This window comes from Pteropus vampyrus, unplaced genomic scaffold, assembly GCF_000151845.1.
Source record: "Pteropus vampyrus isolate Shadow unplaced genomic scaffold, Pvam_2.0 Scaffold404, whole genome shotgun sequence".
Classification (NCBI taxonomy): domain Eukaryota; kingdom Metazoa; phylum Chordata; class Mammalia; order Chiroptera; family Pteropodidae; genus Pteropus; species Pteropus vampyrus.
This window is the reverse complement of record NW_011889185.1, coordinates 938,168-948,876: the sequence shown is the minus strand read 5'-3', so window position 1 is coordinate 948,876 and position 10,709 is coordinate 938,168. Positions and strand designations below refer to the sequence as shown.

The 10,709-nt window shown below is 38.9% G+C and overlaps 1 long non-coding RNA gene across 1 annotated transcript in view; it reads right to left on the bottom strand.

Moving 5' to 3' along the window:
- Positions 1-578: 578 nt before the first annotated feature.
- Positions 579-10,709, bottom strand: part of LOC105305903 — a 74,665-nt gene continuing 64,534 nt past the window's right edge. The window contains exon 4 of the long non-coding RNA XR_897120.2: positions 579-967. This is a non-coding gene — a long non-coding RNA (uncharacterized LOC105305903). The remainder of the gene's footprint in view (positions 968-10,709) is intronic.

Genomic DNA, 10,709 nt, shown 5'->3' with positions numbered 1-10,709 from the left:
ACACACAGAGAGAGAGAGAGAGAGAGAGAGAGAGAGAGAGAGAGAGAGAAATATAAAACTTAACAGCTTAACAAAATCATATTTACTTTCACTATCTGTGACAGACATTGATAATTCCTACTCTGTTCTAATTTTTAAAAAATTCACTGACACTCATTAAATCCATCTCAAAACCTACTAATGGGTCTCAAACCACAGTCCAAAAAAACACAATTTTAGAAGCTATTCCTTAGATATTTAAATGTTAAATTGGAAACATCTTTATTTCAACTCTTTTTTTTGCTATTTCTTCTGAGACTTGCTTCCATATTTCTAAATAATATGAATATACTTCTATTTCTTTTTTTGGTACTATTTCTTTCTTTTTTTGGCTTATGAAATGGATAGAATCCATTTTCTTATGAAAAATGAGGACTTAGCTCCCTTCCATGTACCTTCCTCAAATAGACACATATTTCCCTTCCTTACTTCCCAATATATTATGAACTTTCTATTAAGTCAACATTCATTATTTATATTATCATGATTATGTGTATCAGTTAGGGTCCTAGCAAGAAACAGATGGCACACTCAAATTGGGCAATTCAAGAAGAGTTTAATAAGGGACCATTTGTAAAAGTGTGGGCAGGGTATAGGGAAACCACTAGAGATAGGGCTGGTAAAACGGTGGGGCTCTATTACCACTTGTAGGCTCCGAAGAACCTGGAGACCCGAGAGCTGTATAGGTGGAGTTGCCTGATAGCAGCTGTAACCGTTGTGAAGGCATGCAGCCAGCCCGAAATGACCACGCAAGGAAGGCAGCCAGAAACTACGTACTCCAATTAGTCCTCCTATCTCCCTCTGTTCAACTGCTGGGGCTCTCCACAGGCAGAACCCACCTGGAAGCCAGAGGACACGGGAGCCTTTTGGTAGAGTCCATAGAGGCCCGCCTCCTGGGCACAGAGCCAGTGGAGAAGGGTAGATGGATCTGGAAGGCAAAGAGAACATAGTTGGCACATTATGTAACTCGTATTCTCAGCTGAGTACATTTCCTGTTCTTTCCTTTCTTGAATAAGTCTTGTTTGCCTTGGAGTTAGTAATTGGCTCTTTTTCTTTAAAAAAAATTTTTTTTGGTTTCTTATGCTTCTTATGGTTTATTAGTACTAAAGTTATTCAAACTTCTAAATAGTCAGTTTTACAAGGCTAATAATGAAAGAAAGAACAATCCTCTGTACCCCATTGCCTCCATTTTCCACTCCCCAAAGGCAACCATTTGCTTCTCTCTTAAACGGTTTCTTTTGGTATTTCTCTTCGTATCACTAAAAAACATGCTTATAGTGACAGCCCTTGCTTTTTGTAGTGACAGCCCTTGCTTTTCAAATTGATGTCTCGATTTGAAAAATGAAGATTTTTGCCCTTTCACTAATCACCTTGCTTCTTGCTTACCACATACAGCCACATTTTCCATTCCCAAGCCTCCCAATATAGATATATCATAATTTGGCTAAACTAATATTCATTCTTTATATCATTATGATTATGTAAATGTAATTCATGACTAAGCTGTGTAGTACCCCATGACTACTTTTCCTTGCTCACTCAATGTTTTGTTTTTCCTGGAATTACATTAAATTTTAAATTAAATTTTCCTGTTTTTCTCATTTGTGTCATTTCCTATGTATTTATAATGAATTCCTCCTCCAAATCTTTATTGTTCAAATTCATCAAGTATTCCATCAATTTCATCTTCTTGAAGAATTCTTTCTAGAGATATCTGACCTGCTCTAATCTACATTGATCGCTCTCTACTTCTTGGGCTCAGCTTCTGTCTCGAAGTTTCTTTTCACTGTTACCCTGTGAGCTCCTGTCACCTCTCTCTTGAGTTATATCCTCTGTTTCCTGGTTCCTGTGTCTTTCTCTTTCTTGGTTCTATCCTTCGTTTTGATGGAACAGTTCCAATAGCTTTTGAGAATTGGGTACATGGGAGGTAAGTTTTTTGAGGCTTTGCATATCTGAAAATGTCTTTAATCTATCCTCACATTAATTGATTGTTTTGCAGGTATAGAATTCTAGGGTGGAATTCATTTTCCTTGGCATTGTGAAGGTTCGATTGTCTTCTACGCTCTGAGTGTTGCTGTTGAGAAGTTCAGACCCATTCTGATACATGACCCTATGTAACTATTTTTTTTCCTGAAATAATAAGAAAAATTTATTATCTCACATAACAAAAAGTCTAAAAGTAGGGAAGTTTCAGGATTGATTAGTTCACCAAAGGCCTAGGTTCCTTCCAGCTTTATGCTCTTCCAACATCAGCTTGTTGGCTTTCCTAGGCTGTCTCCCCTGATGATCATAAGATGGCTGCCATAGTTCCAGGCATCACGTCCAGAAACTACAGTATGTAGCAGCAGAAGACAGTCATCTCTTTCATTTGTTTCTTTTTAAAAGTGAGAAAACCTTTCCAAGAAATTCCTCACTGACTTCTCTTCCTATATCTTTGGCCAGAGCTGAGTCACAGTCTGTTTTTAATTCAAGCATTGATGAAAGGGAATAGGATCACTCTGATTGGCTTGGACAATCATGCTGGACATAAGGTCCTTTTTTCCAAGGAATAGTTATCTGAACAAAATTAAGAATCTGTTAGCAGGTAAGAGGTGGGATGGCTGCTGGCTAGGCAACCAATAGTGTCTGTTACAGTATAGTGTCTGGCACATAGTGAGAATTAAATATATGTTAGTTATTGTTGTTATTAACTCTTAATTAGCTATGTGAACTTATTTAAGTCATATACCTCCTAGAGTTCCAATCTCCTCATCTTTAAAACGGGGATAGGATTATTTAATTTGTTGGATGGTTATAAAATTAAAAGAGATGACAAATGTGAAGTCTTTGGTGCTTAAAAAATGATAGCTATTTATTATAGTTGCATATAATTATTGCCAGAGTACTTGGGCAGCAGGTTGAGGTCTCTAATAAAGTTTCTGGAGGTTGGCCCCATACTGTTGTAACTAATTTTTTTTTCCTGCAGCTCATAGAATCTTTCCTTTGTCCCTTGTGTTCTAAAATTTCATGATTATATGCCTTGTTATAGTTGTTTTTTTTTCTCAGCTCATACACAGTGAGTCCTTTTAATCTAGAAATGTATCTTTCAAGTCAGAGAAATTTTCTTGAATTACTGCTTTGATGATTTCAGCCTTCCATTTTCCATGTGTTTTTACTCTGAAACTCATATTACTCACGTCTCGGACTTCCTGACTGACCCAATGATTTTATTGTCTTTTATCTCCCATTTTCCATCTCTTTATCTTTTTGTTCCACATTATAGGAGATTTCTGCAACTTTAGCTTCCTATCCTCTTATTGAGTTTTTCATTTCTGCTATCTTATTTTTAATTTCTAAGAATTCTTTCTTATTCTCTGTTTTCTTTTTATTTGGTTGCAAGGTCTTCTCTTATTCTCAGAAAATATTAACTACTAAAGATGATATCTCTCAGTATAGTCTATGTTTCCACCAAGTTCTTTTTTCTCAATATTTTAGTCTCTGTCCTGTACCTTAGAGTTTCCTGAGATGTCTGGTAGTTCTAGGCTATCTGCTCACCCTTTAATATTATAACTTAAAAACCTGATTGGAAGAGAGCTTGGTAGGGTTACTGATTATAGATTTCACTACAATCTAGTTAGCCTATTATATTGATATCAGGATATTCAGGTCTTTTTTCTTGGGCTATCAGATTCTCAGAGAAGAAGCTTCCAATCCCCTGCCTGGAGAATATATATTTGATTTTTCAGTGGAGGTAACTTGAGAGAAGAAGGCTGAGGTCCTGATGTTCAGTAAGCTTTCATTTAATCCCTATTTTCGGTATAGGATCCCACTGTCAACAGTGTGTAATGTTCCCCAGTCTAGAGACCCTCTACGCTCCAGAGAATACACCTCATTTTTCAGGTGGTGTGGAAGAAGCAGCAGTTGCCTTGATGAGGTTGGAGATCTGGGTTCAAACTTGCTTCTAATACTTGCTTCTAATATCAGTATTGACAGTTATGTTATTGTCTCCCAGTTCTAAGCTCAACTCTTCTATACTCAGGTTTGCAACACTGAAGCTGGGATTCTGAAAACCTGTAGTAATTTTGCCAGTTATTCTGTTAGCCTCTGCCCATAGAGGGCAACAGAGGGAAATCGGAAGGCTGGGGAAACAAGAAGAGACAAGAAACTTCCTGTTTTCTTTCTATCGCGGTGAGCAGCACCCAACAATGCTTCACTGCAGCAAAAGGTCTTTCCCGCAGCAATAGCTGAAGTAGGTTTGCAGTTTTTCCAACGCTCACGACCAGCCTCATCATGCTCTCACACCAAAGACACCAGCAGGAGCTTAGCAACACCTCTTCTCAGAGGTCTAGATCCCTGGGCCCGTGGGCCCCGCCTCCAAGTTTCTAGGTTCTAAAATCCCATCCTTTTCCCTTTTCCTCTAGCCCTGGGAGTGATACCTTAAGAGTTCTCTTTTTACCCTTTCATTTACCTAGTTAACAACTTTATGCCTAGTTTACAATTCTTTATATTAAATTCCTTCTGTTGAAATAATTGGTGTGGTTTCTGTCTCCTGACTAGATTCTGACTGATACATTCGCTTTCAATGAAACCGCTTCTTTTCTTTCCAGTACTACTTAGATCCCACCCTCAGAGGTATGGGTTGCCTCCAAACGCTGAGTCTTTCTGGAGTTTCATACCATAAATTAGCTTGCTCCTTGATCTCCCTACCTTGATAAACTTATTAGTTCAGCTCTTCTGGTCTGCTGTGCCGGTAACAGCGTGTCTATCTGCTTCCTTGCTTCTAAAATTTTGTTGTTGTTTTCTTTCCCAATCTCTTTGTCCCTGTAGAGTTTTGCTTTTTAAAAAATCTTATTTATTGTCATAATGAACTTTAGGGGAGGAACTCAATACTTTTTAAAAATAGGAACAAGAGACTAATTTTTAAGGGGCATGACAACAACCTTGGAGAAAATATTGCCACATGAAGCCAGGGTGGTTGTCTCCTCTAGGGGAGGAGAGTGGAGTAGGCTCCAGAAGGAGGAGGATAGGGAACTTCTTTTACTCTATTTCTAAATCCTTTATATTAGTTTTAATCTTTTTGTGCATGATAAATTTCACAATTTTTGTAAAGGTAAACTTCAGCGTACAACTGTTATCGGTTAGTGTGTATTCAGCTGCATGGAGCAGAAACTTGATCACAGAGGTTTAACCAAACAGGAGTAGATTTTTCTCCCATAATAAAGTTTAGGAGAAGGCAGTCCAGGATAAATACAATATCTCCGTGGTGTCATGGGCACCTAGACTCCTCATAGCTTTGGCTGTGATCATGCTTGGCTGTTGTCTATATCCTTCTTAAAGGGCTGCCTCATCTCTGAGTATCTCATCCATATTCCAGGAACATGGCAAAGGAAGAAGGGCAAAAAGCCTAAGAGACAAGCTAACTGAGTTGGCCTTCCTTTAAAAAGCATCCCTTGTATATCTGAAACTAATATTATATGTCGATTGTATCTCAATTAAAAGAAAGTTAAAATCAAAAGTGAAACCAGGCCTCTATGAGTTTAAATCATGATTAAAATCTATTTATGTTAAAATAAAAAGTAAAAACTAAATTCTGGAGGAAAGTATATGAAAAAAATGAGACCATGTTGAGCTTAATTAAAGAAGTTTAGGAGAAAAAAATGGCGTAGATGATAGAGGCTCTGTTCATCCCTCTGGTGACCAAATCAAAGTTGTGACAGAAACAAGGAGCAGCAGCAAGGAAAAATTGCCTGGGATCTAGATGAACAAACCATATAACTAGGGAGAAGTCCAAGAAAGCACCTTGCAACGGCAGAAGGTAGGAAGGGGTGAGGACGTGGGGTTGCCCGGTCCCGAGTGACTGAGTGAGACAGAGGCTGTGGCAGCGGCAGAAGCCTCTTCAAGGGGCCGCATCCGTGAGTGGATTTTCGCAGTGTCGGACCTGCTTGCTCTGGGCACCAGTGCCGATTTGGCTAGGCGCAGGGGGCACCAGGGACTTACAGAGAGACATTGTTGGAGTGAGGGCCAAGGGGATACTTGCTCTGCACAGAAGTGCCGGCGGTATCCATTGTTCCCTGTTGAGACCTATCTCCTCCCAGTGCATGGACACAGCGCAGCCATAGCTGACTTCATCAAACTGCATAACAGAGGTCGCTCTGCCCAGAGGATTCCCTGAAACCTCGCCTCCCCCAACTTGCGGCTCCACCCAAGCCACATCCAGGTGTGTCCTCACTTAGTCAGGTGCTCATTGCTGAGCAGCGCCTAGACTCACACTGGAGGCAGCCGGCCTCCGTTTCTGGTGTGGCCTTTTGAGGCAACTATAAGCACAGCATCTGTGGATTGCTTGCTGAATCTTAACAGGTGGCCCCAGAGGGGTAGAGGCTTGGGCTAAGTTTGGCCTGCAGCTGAACCCCTCTCAGGACTGTGCCACTGGACACCTACTTCACAAGACCGGGAGACTTAGGAGCTTTGCTTAGTAGATAGAAACAGACATGGAAAGTCAGCCAAAATGGGAAGACAAAGAAGCAGAAACCACGTGAGAGAAGAGAACAGAGATCCAGATATAATGGAGTCAAGTAATCTAACAGATGCGGAGTTCAAAACACTGCTTATAAAGATGCTCAATGAACTTTTGAGAAGTGTAGATAAATTCAGTGAGAACTTCGACAAAGAGATAAAAAATATAAAAATGGAAATGGAAATTATAAAAGGGAACCAGTCTGAAATGAAGAACACATTATCTGAGATGAGAAGTATATTAAATGGAATAAACAAAGTGAATCAAGGAGAGGATCCACCAGGCCACGGCGGCACCAGGCCCCCCAAGTGCGCTGGGGGTGCCAGGCCCTAGGTGCATGCCGTGAGCGTGTGGGAGGAGATGCCCTGCCTTCAGAGATCCAGTTCTTAAGAGGAAAATGGTAACATCCATAGGTCAGGGGTGGACGTGGTGGGGAGGGAATTAAAGAGGGGGGGAAAAAAGAAGAAGATCAAATGCCCTATCTAGAGGACAGGAAAGCCAATCAGGACACTCAATCAGAATGGCAAGAACAAAGATGCCAAGACTATAAAAATAATTTAAGGAGGTTATGGGACACTATTATGGCTCCAAATATCCGTCTGATCGGTGTAACTGAAGAAAATTAAGATATTGAACAGCTGTTTGAAGAAATAATGATAGAAAACTTCCCTAACATAAAACCCCAGGAAGCTCAGAGAATTCCAAAAATCAGAGATCCAAAGAAGTCCACACCAAGATACATCATAATCAAAATGCTAAAGGTTAAATACAAAGAAAGAATATTAAAAGCAGCAAGAGAAAAACAAATAATTACTTATAAGAGAACATCCATAAGACTGACAGCTGATTTCTCAAAAGAAACTATGTAGGACAGAGGGCTTGGCAAAAAATATTCGACAGGATGAAGACCTAAGATCTACAACAAGAATAATTTACCCAGCAAAGCTATCATTTAGAGTTGAAGGACAGATAAAGAGCTTCCCAGACAAAAATAAGCTAAAGGAATTTATCACCACCAAGCCAGTGTTACAGGAAATGTTGGAGGGACTTCTTTAAGAAGAAAAAACATGTATCAAAAGCATGAATAAAAAATGGTAACAACTACATTCCTATCAATAAGTACCTTAAATGGAAAAGAATTAAGGGCTCCAACCAGAAGATAGAGTGGGTGAAAGAATAAGAAAAGAAGACCCCTACATATGAAAAGGAAGGGGATGGGAAAAGATATTGCTTTGATGGACCTAGAAGGTATTTAAGTCAGACAGAGAAAGATAAACACTATATGATTTCACTTATATGCAGAATCTAAGGAATAAAAAGAACAAAATAATCAAAAATAGACTCACAAATATAGTGGACAATTTAGTGTCGGGCAGAGGGAGGATGGGGTGAAGGGCTAAAGAAGTACAAATTAGTAGCTGATGGATGGTCACAGGGATGGGGAGCACGGAACATGGCATGGGAATGCAGTTAGCATTAATACATTGACCAGGTGGAGGGTCAGGGGAGGGAAGGTGCAATTGGGGGGATCATTTTACAAACTATATAGATATCTAACCAATGTACTGTATACTTGAAACTAAATAAAAAAATTTCAAGGAAACAAAACTTTCTAGGAGAAATTAAAAAGATCTAAATGCATGGGGAGATAACCTAAGTTCATGCATGAGAAGACTCTATATTGTTAAGATTTTAATTCTTCCCAAATTGATCTATAGATTTCAATTAAAATCCTAGCAGAATTTTTTTGTAGAAATTGGGAAATGAACTCTAAAATTCATACGTAAATTCATAGACCAGTAACATCCAAAGTGACTTTGGAAAAGAACAAAAGCTGAGTAACCAACCAACACTACCTGACTCAAGAGTTATTATAATGCTACAGAAATGAAAAGCATGTGGTACTGGCATAAAAATAAGTACTAGATTGTCAGGCTGCCAGACGCCAAGGTGGTCACTTAAGACAATGAGCCCAACTTAAAGTAACAATCAAGTTTTTATTCATTTACTGTGACAGTGCAGTAAAGAGGCAAAAGGGAAAAGACTGGCTACCCACCATCTATTTTTCCCCAGGGCAAGGGTCAGATAATATGAAACACAAATGAGAGAAATTATCTCACTGCTAAGAGCTCTAAACAAGAGGCTCCTGCCTTTTTATGGGTCTGGAGTTGCTAGGGGTTGGGAAGTGGGAAAGGCTGAGTGGAAAAGTATTGAGTCAGAGTGAGGAAAATTCCCTCAGCCACACTGAGGTTAATAGAGATATTTATTATTATTGATTATGGTGAAGTTTATGTCAAAACTTAACAAACTGTACACCTTCGACATGTGTAGTTTATTGTATGGCAATCATACCACAATAAAGCTTTTTAAAAATTAAAAAAAAAAAAGAAATTTACATTCATGAATAACAAAAATGGCATACCAGCCCCTCTGGCACTATTTTCAAAATGTCCTTGTTCTCAGTTTACCCACTGTAAAGTGTCCACATTATAGAATGAAATGTGTGTAACTGTCTCACAAACTGTGTTTGGCCCTGTGTGTCTGGGCTCTGTGTTATAAATACAGAACAGCAAAGGCACTGTTTTGACCAATATTAAGTCACAATATGTGATCTTATCTAGTTATTGTCAGATTTTTAAAATTACATCATAAACACTTGCAAAATTTGCATATATGTCTATCTACATGTATGCCCATGAAAATTGGGTAATGGAATTCCAAATGGTCTAATTTTTTCTTATAAACTCAGGCGTACGTAGTGCATCCTCTCTCTCTGAACATTACTAGTAGGCAAATACAAACTTTACAAACATACTTTCGTATTCCTTTGAAATGTTTTTTAAAAAAGCTTTCCTGAATAGACAAGCAGCAACTTTACTCAGTTCTCATTGTCTAAGACTCCGTTACCGACCTCCTCAAACAAAGAAATCTGGAAAGGTGATATTTTTATTTGGGCACATTGTTGCCCTGAACAAAACCAGAGGCATGTCAGAAAGGAAGATGTGTGAAGAGAATTCTTTGGAGAGGGCTATTGCTATGCTGTGAGTATCCCCTCCCCTGCTCAGGGGGAGGGAGGGGAGCTGCTGTCTAACTCAAGCATCATGAGAGGGGCAAGGGAAAAGGGTGAAATGGATAGTATGTAGTCAACTAACAGCATCTGCCACAGTTGTCATAAAGATTAAAACAGACAATGTTTATAGGGCCCCTAGCAAAGTGTCTGGCAAAGAGTGATCACCCAATAAATCTAAACCTCTTTAAAAACTGTTTATCTCCATGGTACCTGGCCCAGTAAAGGGAGAAAAAAATGAAGAAGAGGACCAAACAGATAATTTCAGTAATACTAAATATAAGAAACATTGTTCATTGTTTTTAATGCTTAGGGTTGTCGGTTTTTGCCCCCCTAGTTTGAAGTTGCACTTTCTGAGTTATACTTCTTCTGTAGAGAAAGTCTAATCCATACAATGTATATCGAACTTGTTATGCTAGGGGAAACGTATCACATGTAGCTTGCTTTGCTGTAGCATACTTACAGCTTTCTTTCAGTTCCATCTCTAATTTGGCAAAGGGAATTCCCTCCACCTTTCTGTCCTTTTTTGGTCACCTTTTCACTCTATTTCTAGTACCTCATCTGTCTTTTCCTATACTAGAACCCTGTGTTCTCTCTGCTCTGATTGGTATCTGTTTGGTTACATCATCTAATACATGAGTATTAATAATGTTATAAAGAACAATATGGCACTAAAATATTTGTTGTGTTGGTTAGAATGCTTTTGGTTGCAAGGAAAGAATACTTGGCTAAAATTGGCTTGAAAATAATGGCATTTATTAACTCATGTAATATATCTAGAGGTAGGTAGTTCCAGAGTTATCTCAGTGGTAGAACATTATAAAGGACTCAGATTTTTTTTCTTACTGTTTCCCTATTTTTAGTATGTTGGGTTTTATTTTCACATTTGTGCCTCCTGATCACAAGATGGCTGCAGCAGCTTCAGGCATCATATCCTCACAAAACAGCATTGAGAGGTGGGAGCAAAAAAAGGGAGATGCTTCCTGTCTTGTGTTCCTTTATTAGAGTGAGCAAAACTTTTCCAAAATTCCCCCAGCAGACTTTCCTCAGATTTTATTTGCAAAGTTTGGATCGTATACCCATGGCTAAACTCAGTAGACAAAAGGAATG